The sequence below is a fragment of the Mytilus edulis genome, chromosome 1 (assembly GCF_963676685.1).
Source record: "Mytilus edulis chromosome 1, xbMytEdul2.2, whole genome shotgun sequence".
Classification (NCBI taxonomy): Eukaryota; Metazoa; Mollusca; class Bivalvia; order Mytilida; family Mytilidae; genus Mytilus; species Mytilus edulis.
Window position 1 is genome coordinate 64070338 of NC_092344.1, and position 20837 is coordinate 64091174.

Consider the following 20837-nt stretch of genomic DNA (forward strand, 5'->3'; position numbering starts at 1 on the left):
GAATTAATGTCCATCTCAAATAAAATACTTAATCACTTAACCTTAACTGGTTACAATTAAAGTTTGTCTCATAGTCCATTAATGGATGTTTCTTCTGTCACACACGGTAGTTTTACTAAGCGGTAATTTTCCTTACGCGTTATAAGTTCCTGTCCTGTATCTATGTGACTTCTTGACTCTACCAGTTGAGGGTGTGTTCATTTTGGGCGGTCTTGGTAGATAGTCACTTCCTTGGAAATTTTCCTCAAATTGGTTCATGTGCAATTTACTTTGTACGAGCCATTGTGATGTGGTTTCTTTTTCTTTTTTGGTTTCTTTGAAGGTACATCATCTGGATGGTCATGTTTCCAAGGCAACTTTGCCGTGGAATTTCCTTTCTTGTTATCAATAGCTGTGTTCTTGCATGCAATGTAGTTTTCAAGAATTGTAGATGTTGACGGCTGATTGATGTTTCTATTTATCGGTCCTGATAATAAATGTGTATGTACCTTCTTATGGCCGTCTGTGAATTTGCTCTTGTATGAATGTTATTGCGTACCCATAAAAAATGCAGTGGCGTACATTCTGTCTGAATTAATAACTCCTTCTCCAGCTTCAAGTATGTCAATCTCTTTAGTTAATGATTTTCGTAGATTTTCCAGTATCAGATTATCTCTCCCGTGTTCTCTGGCAATAGATTTAACTTGTTCAAAATTACAGGTACCAAAAGCGAAACATACATCTCTGGTGTTTGACCAAGTGACTCTAATCCTCGCACATACGATTCTAATCTGTCTCCGTCAGACCTTAAGCTAAATGCATCATTTGTCGGTGCGAGTTAGTTCATGAGTGCTTTTATGTAAGCATGTATCAGTTTGCTAGGTTGTCCGAACCGATCTCTGAGAAGGTTGACTCCGGATTCGTAGTTACCATTAGTCAAAGCGATCCCCTCTACTGTTTGCGCGGCGCTTCCCTTAAGCTGTGCTTTAAGATAGTTAAACTTTTGAATTGGCGTAAGACTTCTATTAAAATGTATGGTAGATTCGCAAGCGTCTCAAAATGTGCTCCACTGCAAACATCCCCGTCAAAATGTGGCAAATCTAATTTCGGTAATTCATGGTTGTTACTGAATACATTTGGTAGTTGGGTTGGTGGTTGTAAATACGAACATTCTTCTTGAGTATTGTATGATTGGGAATTCGTGATTGGGAATTCTTTCTCTAGTGTTAAGCGTGTAAACGGCTGATGTATTTGTATTACTAGCGTTAGATGTAGGTATATAGTATTCAGCGTTAGTGTTCATTGTTGACTTTTCAGAAGTATTGTTTAAAGATTTGCTTGATTGTAAAAGTTTTCGTATTTGCCTAAGTTTACTATCTAAATTAAACATATATTCATCTGTGTCTGTAATTTCTTGTTCTATATGATCCTCGTGTAGGACTTCTATCATCTTCTCGTTTAAATCATGAAGAATCTTCTTTTTCTGGTTTACGGCATCCTCTATGGCTTTGAATTCCTCAATTTCCACTTTGTCAGGATTCATCTTTAGCTCCTCGAATTTGGTCCATAGTTCCGTCACTGCTGCTCTGTTGCCGGCACGTATTGCCTTTAACTTCGTTTCCATATTGAACCAATTTCCCGTCAGTCACGGCACCATAAATGTTGAAGAATCTTAATGAATGCGTTATGTTTTCTATACGTTTAATCTTGTGATAGCTAATGCATATAATATAACGTCACACAGTATAGCAATATGGTAACAACGTTACCATAGCGTAATGTTTGTACTTCGCGTGTTTTCCGACAAGCCATTTACCCTTCCGACTGACTATTGTCGTTTCTCAAGACAATGCTCCCAAATGCTGCCAAGGAAGAGCCGAAAATTTGGTCTCTGAAATTGTCTCTAAGAAACGGAGATGGAACCACGAACCTTTGTGTTTGAAAATGAAGGTTGTGACTCCATGTCTAATTGTTTGATCCAAGAAATAAATGATTGAGACTACCTGTTCATTCCTCAAAGAGATCATGTGCATCACCCCGATTATACGATTATCGATGCGTTGCGAGGTATACAGAAGTTCAGGAATCCTGTATTTCCTCATTGTTGAAATCTTTGGAATTGGTAATCACGCAGAACTGACCCTACTGTATAGTAGACATGTCTGCATACAAGATACAGTACACCTTATTGTCTTTCATATTTCGTATGACTTGCGGTCACAGGTCTTAAGTTGATCTCTGTTTGATGGTGTTTTTGTTGGTTAACGAGATCATCTAAAGTACCAATCACGCATGTGCGCATAGATTTGGCTTTAAAGTATTTTATCATCTTCCCGATCATGGTATGGTCTCAGTGGTCGAGAAAAACTCGGGTTTCCTCCATTCTTGCGGGATCGATAGAGTAGACATCAACGTCGTGTTTTCGGCATAGTACTTTGACCTCTTTGTTGTTCAATTCGGTAACCTTTTCCGTCCATAGTTTTATGAAAATGCTTGACGTCATAACTTCTTGATATTGGGCGACACTAAGTTGTAGCAAGTAAAACATAAATGATGCGAAGAATAAACGTGAATTCTTTGTTCTGTTCAACTAGAACTAAAATAGAAAAGTTCCCCTCAAGCGAACAGCGATCATGCATCGTTTCTCGAATTTACGTTGAAATGTTTTATCCGTTCAAGAAACTTTTCTATTGAGACGCCCAGACCGATTTGTACTTTGGTGAAGATGAGGTGTCAAACAATGTCGCGTTCCATCTTCTTTCTCATTGTTGGATTTTATATATTGCACAGTTAACAATCCATGTTCCTGTAACTCAAATAGTTGTATTCTTATGTTGAGCATCGACTGCCCATTTGCACGGCTTGGGTGACAAATCACGAATAAACAGCTTCCGTTGGAACATCCACTGGTTGTACTATAAAGTGGAATATCCTCGATCCATCCCTCCGTCGTCGTCCCTTGCTAGTCGTAAATTCGAAGCGACTGTCATAAGCCGTAAGCCGACGCTGTTAAACAAATCGACTCCTCCGGTCAGGTGTTAATGTTACGATAGTTTGGAAAACCTCTTCATCAACCTAAGTATCTACTCCTGCAAAACGCACTGGGGAAGTGGTTCTTTTAATTCACATAAATGACCTGATATCCTATATAGGTATATGTACCACATCACTCATCGATGCCATTGTTCGTCTTCGGGAAATGACACAAACAGTGAGATCTTTGGGATGTTTTGATAAATTGATGCTGCGTAAGCAAAATAGTAGTAACAAAACATTCACCGTGACATATGTTCGGCCCTAACCTTCAAGGTGGTCAAAACTTCATGCTAGTCTGAGTCTTATGGCTTGTCACTATCAAACGCTTGTTTACGCTATTGAACACTATAGGTGACATTTTCTAAAACGCTTAATGGTAATTTTTGCAAACACTTTACATAAAAGAATATTTATAATATGCATTTATTCACCGTAGCTGATGAGATATAAAGATTTGTTCACCAAAGAAAATTCATATTCACGAAGGCTTTGCCCCGAGGGAAATATGATTGTTCGAGGGTCAACAAATATTCATATCTCTCGAAGCTAAGGGAAATGAATGTTTTATTCTTTTAACAAGTTGTTTAAACGTAGAATTCCGGGCTTTCCTTATTTATAACTAAACACCATCTTTGTAAAAATAATTAACGCTCATTATTTTTTATCTAGAAGCCTTAAAATAGGCCGACCCCCATGCTTTTCACAATTTTTTTCAAATTTTTCAGATTTTTGAACATAGCGCCCTTCGATACCTAGCGAAAAAGAAGCGCCTGTTTCTTCTCTATAAGACCTATATAGTCATACTCCGTGACACCCCTCATTATTTTTCTCTAGAAGCCCTGGAATAGGCCCACCCCCCTATTTTTTGCCATTTTTTTTTTCAAATTTAGAGCTCTAGTTTCAGATTTTTGAACATAGCGCCCTTCGATACCTAGCGCAAAAAGAAGCGCCTGTTTTTCCTCTATAAGACCTATATAGTCTAACCCGTGACTTCCTTCATTATTTTTCTCTAGAAGCCCTGGAAAAGGCCAACCCCCTATTTTCTGCCATTTTTTTCAAATTTAGAGCTCTAGTTTCATATTTTTGAACATAGCGCCCTTCGATACCTAGCGCAAAAAAAGCGCCTGTTTCTCCTCTATAAGACTTATATAGGCATACCCCGTGACACCCCTCATTATTTTTCTCTAGAAGCCCTGGAATAGGCCGACCCCCCTTTTTTTGCCGATTTTTTTCAAATTTAGAGCTCTAGTTTCAGATTTTTGAACATACCGCCCTTCGATACGTAGCGCAAAAGAAGCGCCTGTTTTTCTCTATAAGACCTATATAGTCATATCCCGTGACACCCCTCATTATTTTTCTCTAGAAGCCCTGGAATAGGCCGACCCCCTCTATTTTTTGCCATTTTTTTTTCAAATTTAGAGCTTTAGTTTCATATTTTTGAACATAGCGCCCTTCGATACCTAGCGCAAAAGAAGCGCCTGTTTCTCCTCTATAAGACCTATATAGTCATACCCCGTGACACCCCTCATTATTTTTCTCTAGAACCCCTGGAATAGGCCGACCCCCCTATTTTTTGCCATTTATTTTTTTTTTAATTAAGAGCTCTAGTTTCAGATTTTACAACATAACGCCCTTTGATACCTAGCGCAAAAAAAAGCGCCTGTTTCTCCTCTATAAGACCTGTATAGTCATACCCCGTGACACCCCTCATTATTTTTCTCTAGAACCCCTAGGCCTGGAATAGACCGACCCCCCTATTTTTTACCTTTGTTCTTAAATTTGGAGCTCTAGTTTCAGATTTTTTAACATAGCGCCCTTCGATACCTAGCGCAAAAGAAGCGCCTATTTTTCTTCTATAAGACCTATATAGTCATACCCCGTGACACCCCTCAGTATTTTTCTCTAGAAGCCCTGGAATAGGCCGACCCCCTTATTTTTTGCCATTTTTTTTCAAATCCAGAGCTCTAGTTTCAGATTTTTTAACATAGCGCCCTTCGATAACTAGCGCAAAAGAATCGCTTGTTTCTCCTCTATAGGACCTATATAGTCATACCCCGTGACACCCCTCATTATTTTTCTCTAGAAGCCCTGGAATAGGCCGACCCCCCTATTTTTTGCCATTTTTTTCAAATTTAGAGCTCTAGTTTCAGATTTTTGAACATAGCGCTCTTCGATACCTAGCACAAAAGAAGCGCCTGTTTCTCCTCTATAAGACCTATATAATCATACCCCGTGACACCCCTTATTATTTTTCTCTAGAAGTCCTGGAATAGGCCGACCCCTCTATATTTTGCCATTTTTTTCAAATTTAGAGCTCTAGTTTCAGATTTTTGAACAAAGCGCCCTTCGATACTTAGCGCAAAAGAAGCGCCTGTTTCTCCTCTATAAGACCTATATAGTCAAACCCCATGACACCCCTCATTATTTTTCTCTAGAAGCCCTGGAATAGGCCGACCCCCCTATTTTTGCCTTTTTTTCAAATTTAGAGCTCTAGTTTCAGATTTTTGAACATAGCGCCCTTCGATACCTAGCGCAAAAGAATCGCCTGTTTCTCCTCTATAAGACCAAATAGTCATACCCCGTGACACCCCTCATTATTTTTCTCTAGAAGCCCTGGAATAGGCCGACTCCCCTATTTTTTGCCATTTTTTTTTAAATTCAGAGCTTTAGTTTCTGATTTTTGAACATAGCGGCCTTCGATACCTAGCGCAAAAGATTCGCCTGTTTCTCCTCATATATAGTCATACCCCGTGACACCCCTCTTTATTTTTCTCTAGAAGCCCTGGAATAGGCCGACCCCCTATTTTTTGCCGTTTTTTTCAAATTTAGAGCTCTAGTTTCAGATTTTTGAACATAGCGCCTTTCGATACGTAGCGCAAAAGAAGCGCCTGTTTCTCCTCTATAAGACCTATATAGTCATACCCCGTGACACCCCTCATTATTTTTCTCTAGAAGGCCTGGAATTTGCCGACCGCCTTATTTTTTGCCATTTTTTTTCAAATTTAGAGCTCTAGTTTCAGATTTTGGACATAGCGCCCTTCCATACTTAGCGCAAAAGAAGCGCCTGTTTCTCCTCTATAAGACCTATATAGTCATACCCCGTGACACCCCTCATTATTTTTCTCTAGAAGCCCTAGAATAGGCCAACCCCCCTATGTTTTGCCATTTTCTTTTTCAAATTTAGAGCTCTAGTTTCAGATTTTTGAACATAGCGCCCTTCGATACCTAGCCCAAAAAAAAGCGCCTGTTTCTCCTCTATAAGACTTATATAGGCATACCCCGTGACACCCCTCATTATTTTTCTCTAGAAGCCCTGGAATAGGCCGACCCCCCTATTTTTTGCCGATTTTTTCAAATTTAGAGCTCTAGTTTCAGATTTTTGAACATACCGCCCTTCGATACGTAGCGCAAAAGAAGCGCCTGTTTCTCCTCTATAAGACCTATATAATCATACCCGTGACACCCCTCATTATTTTTCTCTAGAAGCCCTGGAATAGGCCGATCCCCCTATCTTTTGCCATTTTTTTTCAAATTTAGAGCTCTAGTTTCAGATATTTGAACATAGCGCCTTTCGATACCTTGCGCAAAAGAAGCGCTTGTTTCTCCTCTATAAGACCTATATAGTCTTACCCCGTAACACCCCTCATTATTTTTCTCTAGAACCCCTGGAATAGGCCGACCCCCCTATTTTTGCCATTTTTTTTTAATTAAGAGCTCTAGTTTCAGATTTTTGAACATAAGGCCCTTCGATACCTAGCGCAAAAAAAGTGCCTGTTTCTCCTCTATAAGACCTATATAGTCATACCCCGTGACACCCCTCATTATTTTTCTCTAGAAGCCCTGGAATAGGCCGACCCCCCCTATTTTTTACCTTTTTTCTTAAATTTGGAGCTTTAGTTTCAGATTTTTTAACATAGCGCCCTTCGATACCTAGCGCAAAAGAAGCGCCTGTTTTTCTTCTATAAGACCTATATAGTCATACCCCGTGACACCCCTCAGTATTTTTCTCTACAAGCCCTGGAATAGGCCGACCCCCCTATTTTTTGCCATTTTTTTTCAAATCCAGAGCTCTAGTTTCAGATTTTTTAACATAGCGCCCTTCGATAACTAGCGCAAAAGAATCGCTTGTTTCTCCTCTATAAGACCTATATAGTCATACCCCGTGACACCTCTCATTATTTTTCTCTAGAAGCCCTGGAATAGGCCGACCCCCCTATTTTTTACCTTTTTTCTTAAATTTGGAGCTCTAGTTTCAGATTTTTTAAGATAGCGCCCTTCGATACCTAGCGCAAAAGAAGCGCCTGTTTTTTTTCTATAAGACCTATATAGTCATACCCCGTGACACCCCTCAGTATTTTTCTCTAGAAGCCCTGGAATAGGCCGACCCCCCTATTTTTTGCCATTTTTTTTCAAATCCAGAGCTCTAGTTTCAGATTTTTTAACATAGCGCCCTTCGATAACTAGCGCAAAAGAATCGCTTGTTTCTCCTCTATAAGACCTATATAGTCATACCCCGTGACACCCCTCATTATTTTTCTCTAGAAACCCTGGTAGAGGTCGACCCTCCTATTTTTTGCCATTTTTTTCAAATTTAGAGCTCTAGTTTCAGATTTTTAAACATAGCACTCTTCGATACCTAGCGCAAAAGAAGCGCCTGTTTCTCCTCTATAAGACCTATATAATCATACCCCGTGACACCCCTCATTATTTTTCTCTAGAAGCCGTGGAATAGGCCGACCCCCCTATTTTTTGCCATTTTTTTTCAAATTTAGAGCTCTAGTTTCAGATTTTTGAACATAGCGCCCTTCGATACTTAGCGCAAAAGAAGCGCTTGTTTCTCCTCTATAAGACCTATATAGTCATACCCCGTGACACTCCTCATTATTTTTCTCTAGAAGCCCTGGAATAGGCCAACCCCCCTATTTTTGCCATTTTTTTTTTGAATTTAGAGCTCTAGTTTCAGATTTTTTAACATAGCGCCCTTCGATACGTAGCGCAAAAGAAGCGCCTGTTTCTCCTCTATAAGACCTATATAGTCAAACCCCGTGACACCCCTCCTTATTTTTCTCTAGAAGCCCTGAAATAGGCCGACCCCCCTATTTTTTGCCATTTTTTTCAAATTTAGAGCTCTAGTTTCAAATTTTTGAACATAGCGCCCTTCGATACCTAGCGCAAAAGAAGCGCCTGTTTCTCCTCTATAAGACCTATATAGTCATACCCCGTGACACCCCTCATTATTTTTCTCTAGAAGCCCTGGAATAGGCCGACTCCCCTATTTTTTGACATTTTTTTTTAAATTCAGAGCTTTAGTTTCTGATTTTTGAACATAGCGGCCTTCGATACCTAGCGCAAAAGAATCGCCTGTTTCTCCTCATATATAGTCATACCCCGTGACACCCCTCATTATTTTTCTCTAGAAGCCCTGGAATAGGCCGACCCCCTATTTTTTGCCATTTTTTTTAAATTTAGAGCTCTAGTTTCAGATTTTTGAACATAGCGCCTTTCGATACGTAGCTCAAAAGAAGCGCCTGTTTCTCCTCTATAAGACCTATATAGTCATACCCCGTGACACCCCTCATTATTTTTCTCTAGAAGCCCTGGAATTTGCCGACCGCCTTATTTTTTGCCATTTTTTTTCAAATTTAGAGCTCTAGTTTTAGATTTTTTAACATAGCGCCCTTCGATAACTAGCGCAAAAGAATCGCTTGTTTCTCCTCTATAAGACCTATATAGTCATACCCCGTGACACCCATCATTATTTTTCTCTAGAAGCCGTGGAATAGGCCAACCACCTTATTTTTGCCATTTTTTTTTAAATTTAGAGCTCTAGTTTCAGATTTTTTAACATAGCGCCCTTCGATACGTAGCGCAAAAGAAGCGCCTGTTTCTCCTCTATAAGACCTATATAGTCAAACCCCGTGACATCCCTCATTATTTTTCTCTAGAATCCCTGAAATAGGCCGACCCCCCTATTTTTTGCCATTTTTTTCAAATTTAGAGCTCTAGTTTCAGATTTTTGAACATAGCGCCCTTCGATACCTAGCGCAAAAGAAGCGCCTGTTTCTCCTCTTTAAGACCTATATAGTCATACCCCGTAACACCCCTCATTATTTTTCTCTAGAAGCCCTGGAATAGGCCGACTCCCCTATTATTTGCCATTTTTTTTTAAATTCAGAGCTTTAGTTTCTGATTTTTGAACATAGCGGCCTTCGATACCTAGCGCAAAAGAATCGCCTGTTTCTCCTCATATATAATCATACCCCGTGACACCCCTCATTTTTTTTCTCTAGAAGCCCTGGAATAGGCCGACCCCCTATTTTTTGCCATTTTTTTCAAATTTAGAGCTCTAGTTTCAGATTTTTGAACATAGCGTCTTTCGATACGTAGCGCAAAAGAAGCGCCTGTTTCTCCTCTATAAGACCTATATAGTCATACCCCGTGACACCCCTCATTATTTTTCTCTAGAAGCCCTGGAATTTGCCGACCCCCTTATTTTTTGCCATTTTTTTTCAAATTTAGAGCTCTAGTTTCAGATTTTTTAACATAGCGCCCTTCGATACCTAGCGCAAAAGAAGCGCCTGTTTCTCCTCTATAAGACCTATATAGTCATACCCGTGACACCCCTCATTATTTTTCTCTAGAAGCCCTGGAATAGGCCGACTCCCCTATTTTTTGCCATTTTTTTTTAAATTCAGAGCTTTAGTTTCTGATTTTTGAACATAGCGGCCTTCGATACCTAGCGCAAAAGATTCGCCTGTTTCTCCTCATATATAGTCATACCCCGTGACACCTCTCATTATTTTTCTCTAGAAGCCCTGGAATAGGCCGACCCCCTATTTTTTGCCATTTTTTTCAAATTTAGAGCTCTAGTTTCAGATTTTTGAACATAGCGCCTTTCGATACGTAGCGCAAAAGAAGCGCCTGTTTCTCCTCTATAAGACCTATATAGTCATACCCCGTGACACCCCTCATTATTTTTCTCTAGAAGGCCTGGAATTTGCCGACCACCTTATTTTTTGCCATTTTTTTTCAAATTTAGAGCTCTAGTTTTAGATTTTGGACATAGCGCCCTTCCATACTTGGCGCAAAAGAAGCGCCTGTTTCTCCTCTATAAGACCTATATAGTCATACCCCGTGACACCCCTCATCATTTTTCTCTAGAAGCCCTGGAATAGGCCAACCCCCCTATTTTTTGCCATTTTTTTTTCAAATTTAGAGCTCTAGTTTCAGATTTTTTAACATAGCGCCCTTCAATACCTAGCGCAAAAAAAAGCGCCTGTTTCTCCTCTATAAGACTTACATGTATATAGGCATACCCCGTGACACCCCTCATTATTTTTCTCTAGAAGCCCTGGAATAGGCCGACCCCCCTATTTTTTGCCGATTTTTTCAAATTTAGAGCTCTAGTTTCAGATTTTTGAACATACCGCCCTTCGATACGTAGCGCAAAAGAAGCGCCTGTTTCTCCTCTATAAGACCTTTATAATCATACCCGTGACACCCCTCATTATTTTTCTCTAGAAGCCGTGGAATAGGCCGACCCCCCTATTTTTTGCCATTTTTTTTCAAATTTAGAGCTCTAGTTTCAGATATTTGAACATAGTGCCTTTCGATACCTTGCGCAAAAGAAGCGCCTGTTCCTCCTTTATAAGACTTATTTAGTCTTACCCCGTAACACCCCTCATTATTTTTCTCTAGAACCCCTGGAATAGGCCGACCCCCCTATTTTTGCCATTTTTTTTTAATTAAGAGCTCTAGTTTCAGATTTTTGAACATAACGCCCTTCGATACCTAGCGCAAAAAAAGCGCCTGTTTCTCCTCTATAAGACCTATATAGTCATACCCCGTGACACCCCTCATTATTTTTCTCTAGAAGCCCTGGAATAGGCCGACCCCCCAATTTTTTACCTTTTTTCTTAAATTTGGAGCTCTAGTTTCAGATTTTTTAACATAGCGCCCTTCGATACCTAGCGCAAAAGAAGCGCTTGTTTTTCTTCTATAAGACCTATATAGTCATACCCCGTGACACCCCTCAGTATTTTTCTCTAGAAGCCCTGGAATAGGCCGACCCCCCTATTTTTTGCCATTTTTTTTCAAATCCAGAGCTCTAGTTTTAGATTTTTTAACATAGCGCCCTTCGATAACTAGCGCAAAAGAATCGCTTGTTTCTCCTCTATAAGACCTGTATAGTCATACCCCGTGACACCCCTCATTATTTTTCTCTAGAAGCCCTGGAATAGGCCGACCCCCCTATTTTTTGCCATTTTTTTCAAATTTAGAGCTCTAGTTTCAGATTTTTGAACATAGCGCCTTTCGATACGTAGCTCAAAAGAAGCGCCTGTTTCTCCTCTATAAGACCTATATAGTCATACCCCGTGACACCCCTCACTATTTTTCTCTAGAAGCCCTGGAATTTGCCGACCGCCTTATTTTTTGCCATTTTTTTTCAAATTTAGAGCTCTAGTTTTAGATTTTTTAACATAGCGCCCTTCCATAACTAGCGCAAAAGAATCGCTTGTTTCTCCTCTATACGACCTATATAGTCATACCCCGTGACACCCCTCATTATTTTTCTCTAGAAGCCCTGGAATAGGCCAACCCCCTTATTTTTGCCATTTTTTTTTAAATTTAGAGCTCTAGTTTCAGATTTTTGAACATAGCGCCTTTCGATACGTAGCTCAAAAGAAGCGCCTGTTTCTCCTCTATAAGACCTATATAGTCATACCCCGTGACACCCCTCATTATTTTTCTCTAGAAGCCCTGGAATTTGCCGACCCCCTATTTTTTGCCATTTTTTTTAAATTCAGAGCTTTAGTTTCTGATTTTTGAACATAGCGGCCTTCGATACCTAGCGCAAAAGAATCGCCTGTTTCTCCTCATATATAGTCATACCCCGTGACACCCCTCATTATTTTTCTCTAGAAGCCCTGGAATAGGCCGACCCCCTATTTTTTGCCATTTTTTTTAAATTTAGAGCTCTAGTTTCAGATTTTTGAACATAGCGCCTTTCGATACGTAGCTCAAAAGAAGCGCCTGTTTCTCCTCTATAAGACCTATATAGTCATACCCCGTGACACCCCTCATTATTTTTCTCTAGAAGCCCTGGAATTTGCCGACCGCCTTATTTTTTGCCATTTTTTTTCAAATTTAGAGCTCTAGTTTTAGATTTTTTAACATAGCGCCCTTCGATAACTAGCGCAAAAGAATCGCTTGTTTCTCCTCTATAAGACCTATATAGTCATACCCCGTGACACCCCTCATTATTTTTCTCTAGAAGCCCTGGAATAGGCCAACCCCCTTATTTTTGCCATTTTTTTCAAATTTAGAGCTCTAGTTTCAGATTTTTGAACATAGCGCCCTTCGATACCTAGCGCAAAAGAAGCGCCTGTTTCTCCTCTATAAGACCTATATAGTCATACCCCGTAACACCCCTCATTATTTTTCTCTAGAAGCCCTGGAATAGGCCGACTCCCCTATTTTTTGCCATTTTTTTTTAAATTCAGAGCTTTAGTTTCTGATTTTTGAACATAGCGGCCTTCGATACCTAGCGCAAAAGAATCGCCTGTTTCTCCTCATATATAATCATACCCCGTGACACCCCTCATTTTTTTTCTCTAGAAGCCCTGGAATAGGCCGACCCCCTATTTTTTGCCATTTTTTTCAAATTTAGAGCTCTAGTTTCAGATTTTTGAACATAGCGTCTTTCGATACGTAGCGCAAAAGAAGCGCCTGTTTCTCCTCTATAAGACCTATATAGTCATACCCCGTGACACCCCTCATTATTTTTCTCTAGAAGCCCTGGAATTTGCCGACCCCCTTATTTTTTGCCATTTTTTTTCAAATTTAGAGCTCTAGTTTCAGATTTTTTAACATAGCGCCCTTCGATACCTAGCGCAAAAGAAGCGCCTGTTTCTCCTCTATAAGACCTATATAGTCATACCCGTGACACCCCTCATTATTTTTCTCTAGAAGCCCTGGAATAGGCCGACCCTCTATTTTTTGCCATTTTTTTTTAAATTCAGAGCTTTAGTTTCTGATTTTTGAACATAGCGGCCTTCGATACCTAGCGCAAAAGATTCGCCTGTTTCTCCTCATATATAGTCATACCCCGTGACACCTCTCATTATTTTTCTCTAGAAGCCCTGGAATAGGCCGACCCCCTATTTTTTGCCATTTTTTTCAAATTTAGAGCTCTAGTTTCAGATTTTTGAACATAGCGCCTTTCGATACGTAGCGCAAAAGAAGCGCCTGTTTCTCCTCTATAAGACCTATATAGTCATACCCCGTGACACCCCTCATTATTTTTCTCTAGAAGGCCTGGAATTTGCCGACCACCTTATTTTTTGCCATTTTTTTTCAAATTTAGAGCTCTAGTTTCAGATTTTGGACATAGCGCCCTTCCATACTTAGCGCAAAAGAAGCGCCTGTTTCTCCTCTATAAGACCTATATAGTCATACCCCGTGACACCCCTCATCATTTTTCTCTAGAAGCCCTGGAATAGGCCAACCCCCCTATTTTTTGCCATTTTTTTTTCAAATTTAGAGCTCTAGTTTCAGATTTTTTAACATAGCGCCCTTCAATACCTAGCGCAAAAAAAAGCGCCTGTTTCTCCTCTATAAGACTTACATGTATATAGGCATACCCCGTGACACCCCTCATTATTTTTCTCTAGAAGCCCTGGAATAGGCCGACCCCCCTATTTTTTGCCGATTTTTTCAAATTTAGAGCTCTAGTTTCAGATTTTTGAACATACCGCCCTTCGATACGTAGCGCAAAAGAAGCGCCTGTTTCTCCTCTATAAGACCTTTATAATCATACCCGTGACACCCCTCATTATTTTTCTCTAGAAGCCGTGGAATAGGCCGACCCCCCTATTTTTTGCCATTTTTTTTCAAATTTAGAGCTCTAGTTTCAGATATTTGAACATAGTGCCTTTCGATACCTTGCGCAAAAGAAGCGCCTGTTTCTCCTTTATAAGACTTATTTAGACTTACCCCGTAACACCCCTCATTATTTTTCTCTAGAACCCCTGGAATAGGCCGACCCCCCTATTTTTGCCATTTTTTTTTAATTAAGAGCTCTAGTTTCAGATTTTTGAACATAACGCCCTTCGATACCTAGCGCAAAAAAAGCGCCTGTTTCTCCTCTATAAGACCTATATAGTCATACCCCGTGACACCCCTCATTATTTTTCTCTAGAAGCCCTGGAATAGGCCGACCCCCCAATTTTTTACCTTTTTTCTTAAATTTGGAGCTCTAGTTTCAGATTTTTTAACATAGCGCCCTTCGATACCTAGCGCAAAAGAAGCGCTTGTTTTTCTTCTATAAGACCTATATAGTCATACCCCGTGACACCCCTCAGTATTTTTCTCTAGAAGCCCTGGAATAGGCCGACCCCCCTATTTTTTGCCATTTTTTTTCAAATCCAGAGCTCTAGTTTTAGATTTTTTAACATAGCGCCCTTCGATAACTAGCGCAAAAGAATCGCTTGTTTCTCCTCTATAAGACCTGTATAGTCATACCCCGTGACACCCCTCATTATTTTTCTCTAGAAGCCCTGGAATAGGCCGACCCCCCTATTTTTTGCCATTTTTTTCAAATTTAGAGCTCTAGTTTCAGATTTTTGAACATAGCGCTCTTCGATACCTAGCGCAAAAGAAGCGCCTGTTTCTCCTCTATAAGACCTATATAATCATACCCCGTGACACCCCTCATTATTTTTCTCTAGAAGCCGTGGAATAGGCCGACCCCCTATTTTTTGCCATTTTTTTTCAAATTTAGAGCTCTAGTTTCAGATTTTTGAACATAGCGCCCTTCGATACTTAGCGCAAAAGAAGCGCTTGTTTCTCCTCTATAAGACCTATATAGTCATACCCCGTGACACCCCTCATTATTTTTCTCTAGAAGCCCTGGAATAGGCCGACTCCCCTATTTTTTGCCATTTTTTTTTAAATTCAGAGCTTTAGTTTCTGATTTTTGAACATAGCGGCCTTCGATACCTAGCACAAAAGAATCGCCTGTTTCTCCTCATATATAGTCATACCCCGTGACACCCCTCATTATTTTTCTCTAGAAGCCCTGGAATAGGCCGACCCCCTATTTTTTGCCATTTTTTTCAAATTTAGAGCTCTAGTTTCAGATTTTTGAACATAGCGCCTTTCGATACGTAGCGCAAAAGAAGCGCCTGTTTGTCCTCTATAAGACCTATATAGTCATACCCCGTGACACCCCTCATTATTTTTCTCTAGAAGCCCTGGAATTTGCCGACCTCCTTATTTTTTGCCATTTTTTTTCAAATTTAGAGCTCTAGTTTCAGATTTTTGAACATAGCGCCCTTCGATACCTAGCGCAAAAGAAGCGCCTGTTTCTCCTCTATAAGACCTATATAATCATACCCGTGACACCCCTCATTATTTTTCTCTAGAAGCCCTGGAATAGGCCGACCCCCCTGTTTTTTGCCATTTTTTTCAAATTTAGAGCTCTAGTTTCAGATATTTGAACATAGCACCTTTCGATACCTAGCGCAAAAGAAGCGCTTGTTTCTCCTCTATAAGACCTATATAGTCTTACCCCGTAACACCCCTCATTATTTTTCTCTAGAAGCCCTGGAATAGGCCGACTCCCCTTTTTTTGCCATTTTTTTTTCAAATTTAGAGCTCTAGTTTCAGATTTTTGAATATAGCGCCCTTCGATACCTAGCGCAAAAGAAGCGCCTGTTTCTCCTCTATAAGACCTATATAGTCATACTCCGTGACACCCTTCATTATTTTTCTCTAGAAGCCCTGGAATAGGCCGACCGCGCTTCTACATATGTGCATGTTAGTTTAATTAAACAATGACATCAAAGGTGCTATATTTTACAGGGTAGGACTACTTTTACATACGTTCTAAATTGAAGTGGGTGCATTAAATGGTGGTCCTACACCTACAAATAATCCGTTAGTTTAAACAATATTTATTCAGATAAATCAACATTAAACATATTATACAATGAATTAATATTAGGGATTCAGAAACAAGCAATTTGCTTTTACAAATCTGTCTCCCTTTACAGACATAATACACTTATTGAACAATACATAAATATAAATACTGGCATGCTCTGTAATAAATATATGAATATGAAAAAGGTGAAAAGGGAAGAAAAAAAAAAATCATGAGAAAAATAAAATAAAAATAATAATAAATAAACGTGAATAATTGTAATTTATACAGTGTGAAATGCTTGGGTTCCTATTGAGCGATGAGGCATTAACATCAAGGGTTAAAACGTTTACTTTTAATAATATATTTTTGCACCAAACTGAATAAAATACTATTTTGCTCATCTGAGAGTACCGTTGATCCAAAAAGCAAAGTTATAATCCGTTGATAGATGCAGAGTTACTGTTGTACTGAATATTAGCATAAAAAGAGATGTGACTTGTTTCATCAATGGATGGGATAAAAACCATTTCAAAATTGAGTTAAAATTGCTATATTTGGACGAATTTTCTGCCTTTTTGAATATTTTTTGATTTAACGGCCGTTGTTGTCTTATTCTGTTTTTTGTTTCTCGATATACCGCCTTATTGTTCGCTGGCTTATTGTTCGCTAGCTATTGTTCGCTAGCTTCTGCCTGGTCAGATAATGTCACAAAACAACAAGTTCGTTTCGATTAAGCTTTGTTAATTTATAATGATTTTCAACACATGTATATGTGCTCTCGGATAAAATTGTATTCCATATATTACATCATGTTACATTTTGTATCTGTTTTATTGTCTATACACATAAACCTCTTCTGAATAATTGTGTGTATGGATTATTGAATGGCATGTGTGAATACTTTATCATGCATGTCGGTTCAAAAGCTTTCTTTAGAAGTAATGTTTTCTTGTTTTGTAACATGCCAACTGGAAATTAAACTTATTTGATTTGATCTGCCGATATGTAATACCATTGGTGATAAACGATAGTAAATGTTTTTGTTAGCATTATAAAACTCAACAATACGAGAGGTCAGATCTGTTTTGCAATCCGTCATAAAGAACAATGTGGATTCTATGTAAATTTATATTACTGTATTTGTACAAATGTTCTTGATTCTTTTCAGACACGCTCGACAATTTTCGCCAACTTTGTAAGTCTGAAAAAGCTGACAAAAAAGAAAGGATGGTGACGTTAGGCAGTAATACGAATCAGGATTGTGATGCAATGACTCCTAAAGTGGAAGATTTTGACAACATTTTTCGATGTCTTAGCTCATTTCTTAACGAAAAAGAAGCAAAGGACATAAGAGAAGATGGTGAAAATGTTACTAAAGAATTTAAAGATTTATTTGAAAGTGTCAACAAGTTTGACTTTGAAAATTTTAGCATGCATCCAATCTATGATGCATTTGAAAGGATAGATAAAACAGATGAAACCACCCGCAAATTAAGTAAAAGTATTGAGGATTTAAAAGATAATTTAAAAAGGCGTGATTTTGGAAAATTTATGATATATGTGAATGTATTCCTGTGTCTAGGTGTAATACGAAAAGAAATATATATACAAATTTACAATTCATTTAAAATGTGGTCTAAGTATGAACGACAAATTGAAAAATATCCCGACAGCATACAGCACCTATACGAGATTGAAAAAGATAGAGATAGAGAACTACTTAGCACTTTTGTCAAGACAGAAAGCAAATCGGCGGTAGTCAACTTTATGTATAATGCTTGTGATTGGTTATTAGTTGATCGAGTTTTAGCAAACAGCTACAGCTGCAGGGAACTAACTGAAGATGGTTCTTTTGTCCCAACTGATTCAGAATATACTATTGAATGTGCGGCCTTTATAGGATCTAAAGCATACATGGCTAACTTGTGGGGGTCATTTCTAATATGGTCAAGACATGAAAACTTACAATCAAGATTTAAGTTCACACAAAAAGACATTGCTGGCAAGCAATTCTTTACGATATATTCAAATTTGTGGCCTAGCTATCACGTGAAAATGCACTTAGGTAAGGTCACTGGCTGGTGTGTCCATGGAAAACACGACGATCCACAAGATTCAGGAACATGGTCAATTAGGGCAGTCAAATATAGAGATGACACATTTTACTTATTGTCCCCAAGAAAGTCAAAGGCTGTATTTATGTGCGCAGAGATGTCCGGGCGCATTTATGGTAATATGAAGCAAGTCGATGCGTACTGCTTATGGTCAATCAAACAGGTTACACAAGATAATAGGGACAGTACCTCCTGCTTATGATCGATTATGCATTTCTTCTAAAACAAATGTATCAGAAAATTAAAAAAAATAATAGTGTATTATATATATCTTTTAAGTTTTACCTTATCGCTTATTCAGGACACTGTGATTCATAAATACTCTCATGCATGTCAATTATCGCATATTGGGGGAAATTTTGTTAATCTCGTGGATAATTGATGTCACGATTTTATGACGCGGAATTAGGGTAATAAACATCGAATTTAGCATATGCTGAATTGTTTAGCTTATATATAAATGTTGGCGCGGAATCAAGGTCATAAATATTATATTTTAGCATATACTTAATGAATTTAGCTTATGCTAAAATGATTTTAGCTTATGCTAAAATGAATTTAGCTTAATATGACCAGGTTGTTGGTCACCTCTGTCATATTAATTAGTTTCTGGGGGAAACTAGCGGTAGTTGATATAAAGTCCAATTCACCGGAAAGTTTACATATTTATTTCACATCCATATATTTCAAATCTTAAAAACATGACTGAATAACAACATAAAACAAATATAAAATACAATTCAAAAGACTGATTGACATACGGAAAATGAACCAATCAAATATCTTTTTATTAAATAATATCAATTCGCGTTTTGCCGAAAGCGGGGATTACGGATTAAAAACATGCTTCGTATAAGTTTGTCAAGAATGGCTTTAGGCATTTATCACTTAGTGTCAAATTATCTATATTCTTTATTACAAAACCTTTTATCTTAAAGACGGATATAAATCTTTGATAATTAATCTAAATGAAAGGATTATAGTTAAGTGTAAAATACAAGTAACTTTTGAATAGCGTAAAATACAATAAACTAATAAATTATTAAAACGCAATAAGGACTCGGAATAATAATAAAAAGCATAGATTAAAGAAATATACAAAATCCTAAATGTGAACTTTGAACGTACAATTGTCGGGTCATATTACCCCGTCGGTCCCTATCTGATACTCCCGTATCAGCATGTGTAAATTATGAACGAATACTATTTCAAAATGCATAGTGGAAAAATCAAAAAGAGCAAATTTTATTTACATTATTTACAAGCGCGCTATTACGAACATTTGTCGTCTAAAATTTTTTCTCTCAAAATATCTTTAAAGGACCTGTAATTAAATCTAAGTGTTTCTAAATACCAACAAGAATAAATCACGAATCAATATGTATAAAACGAACAGTCTGTTATATTTGCCACCATGCAAATAATATATGAACACTGTGTCTCTCTCACAGAAATTCGATACTTGAATCTATACGGGAATATAAAATAAATCAGTAAATATATATATATATATATAAGCATTGTCATTGCATAAAGTCATTGTTCTGTCAAATAAATCTGTTTTCATCACCAACTCTATTTTGGCCTGAAATAAACACTAAGAATATCACGGAGATTCTCTTCAATCTGAACTTTGTTTCTACATATTTTAAGTTTCAGGAACATTTGTTCGAACTATTTCTGTAGCACTATACGAATATTTATGTACACATCTTTGTACTTATACAGTTAATACATCTATGTGAATGTAACCATTTATCAAAATGTCGCTTATACCTGATAACTATTTTAAACAAAAACGCAAAACGTAGATCATTTCAGTACTTGAAAAGGCATTGTATGAAACATCGCAATACTGATTGTAAAGCTAAAAAAATATATTTGCAAGTAAACAAATCTCAACATACTCATCTAAAAATATTATGGTAACTTAGCTACGGATATAAAATGTTGGTAAAACATAAAGGGGGGGGGGGAGTTCAAACTGTTGAACTTTAAATTTAGAAAATAAGAAAATAGGACATAAGAACGAAATAAGTATAAATCTAGTGTAAAAATCTGTCTGATTGTAAACGTGCTGTGTATTTTAAAACTAAACAGGTTCTGATGGAAATTTTAAGACACTATTTTGTCTGAATAAAGAAGTTCCTTTTTATTCTCTAATATATGCGAATGAACTTGTGTCGTGGTGTTGTTTGAAAAATAAATTAATCTTTTTAAATAAAATAAAAGTTTAACAATGGTTTCTTTAATTGTAATAAGCAGTTAAAAATATTTTTCAAGGTTTGATCGTTTCAGCATAGGATCGTCACTCCTATATTGAAACTCCTTTGAACACGAATTGGGTGACGAGTCCAAGTCATGATCGAAAGGGGTCGAAATAAATGCCAAAAGTTTGGTACGACTGTACCCGTTATACCATTGTTAGAACATGAAAATAACACTAATTTTGTAAAAATTGCAGTTACTTGATGTATGAATTGTCAATGATGTTTGTCTGATAATACGACCATTAACTTGTGTAAAACACTAGGTCCAAATTTACGACAAATATACTATGACAACCCAATATAAACTTAAATGTTGTTATAGTATTATTATTGACAAAACTGTTTGAGTGAGAAAAAAAATATGACTATATTTTTATAGTCATATTTTTTTTTTGTATATGAAGTATTTGATTTTGTTACTATCTATCAAATTGCGATGTAAAAAAAACGAGCTTGTACATTGTATGTAAGTTTTACTATTTAACTTGAAAATGATTTGTAAGTGTAATG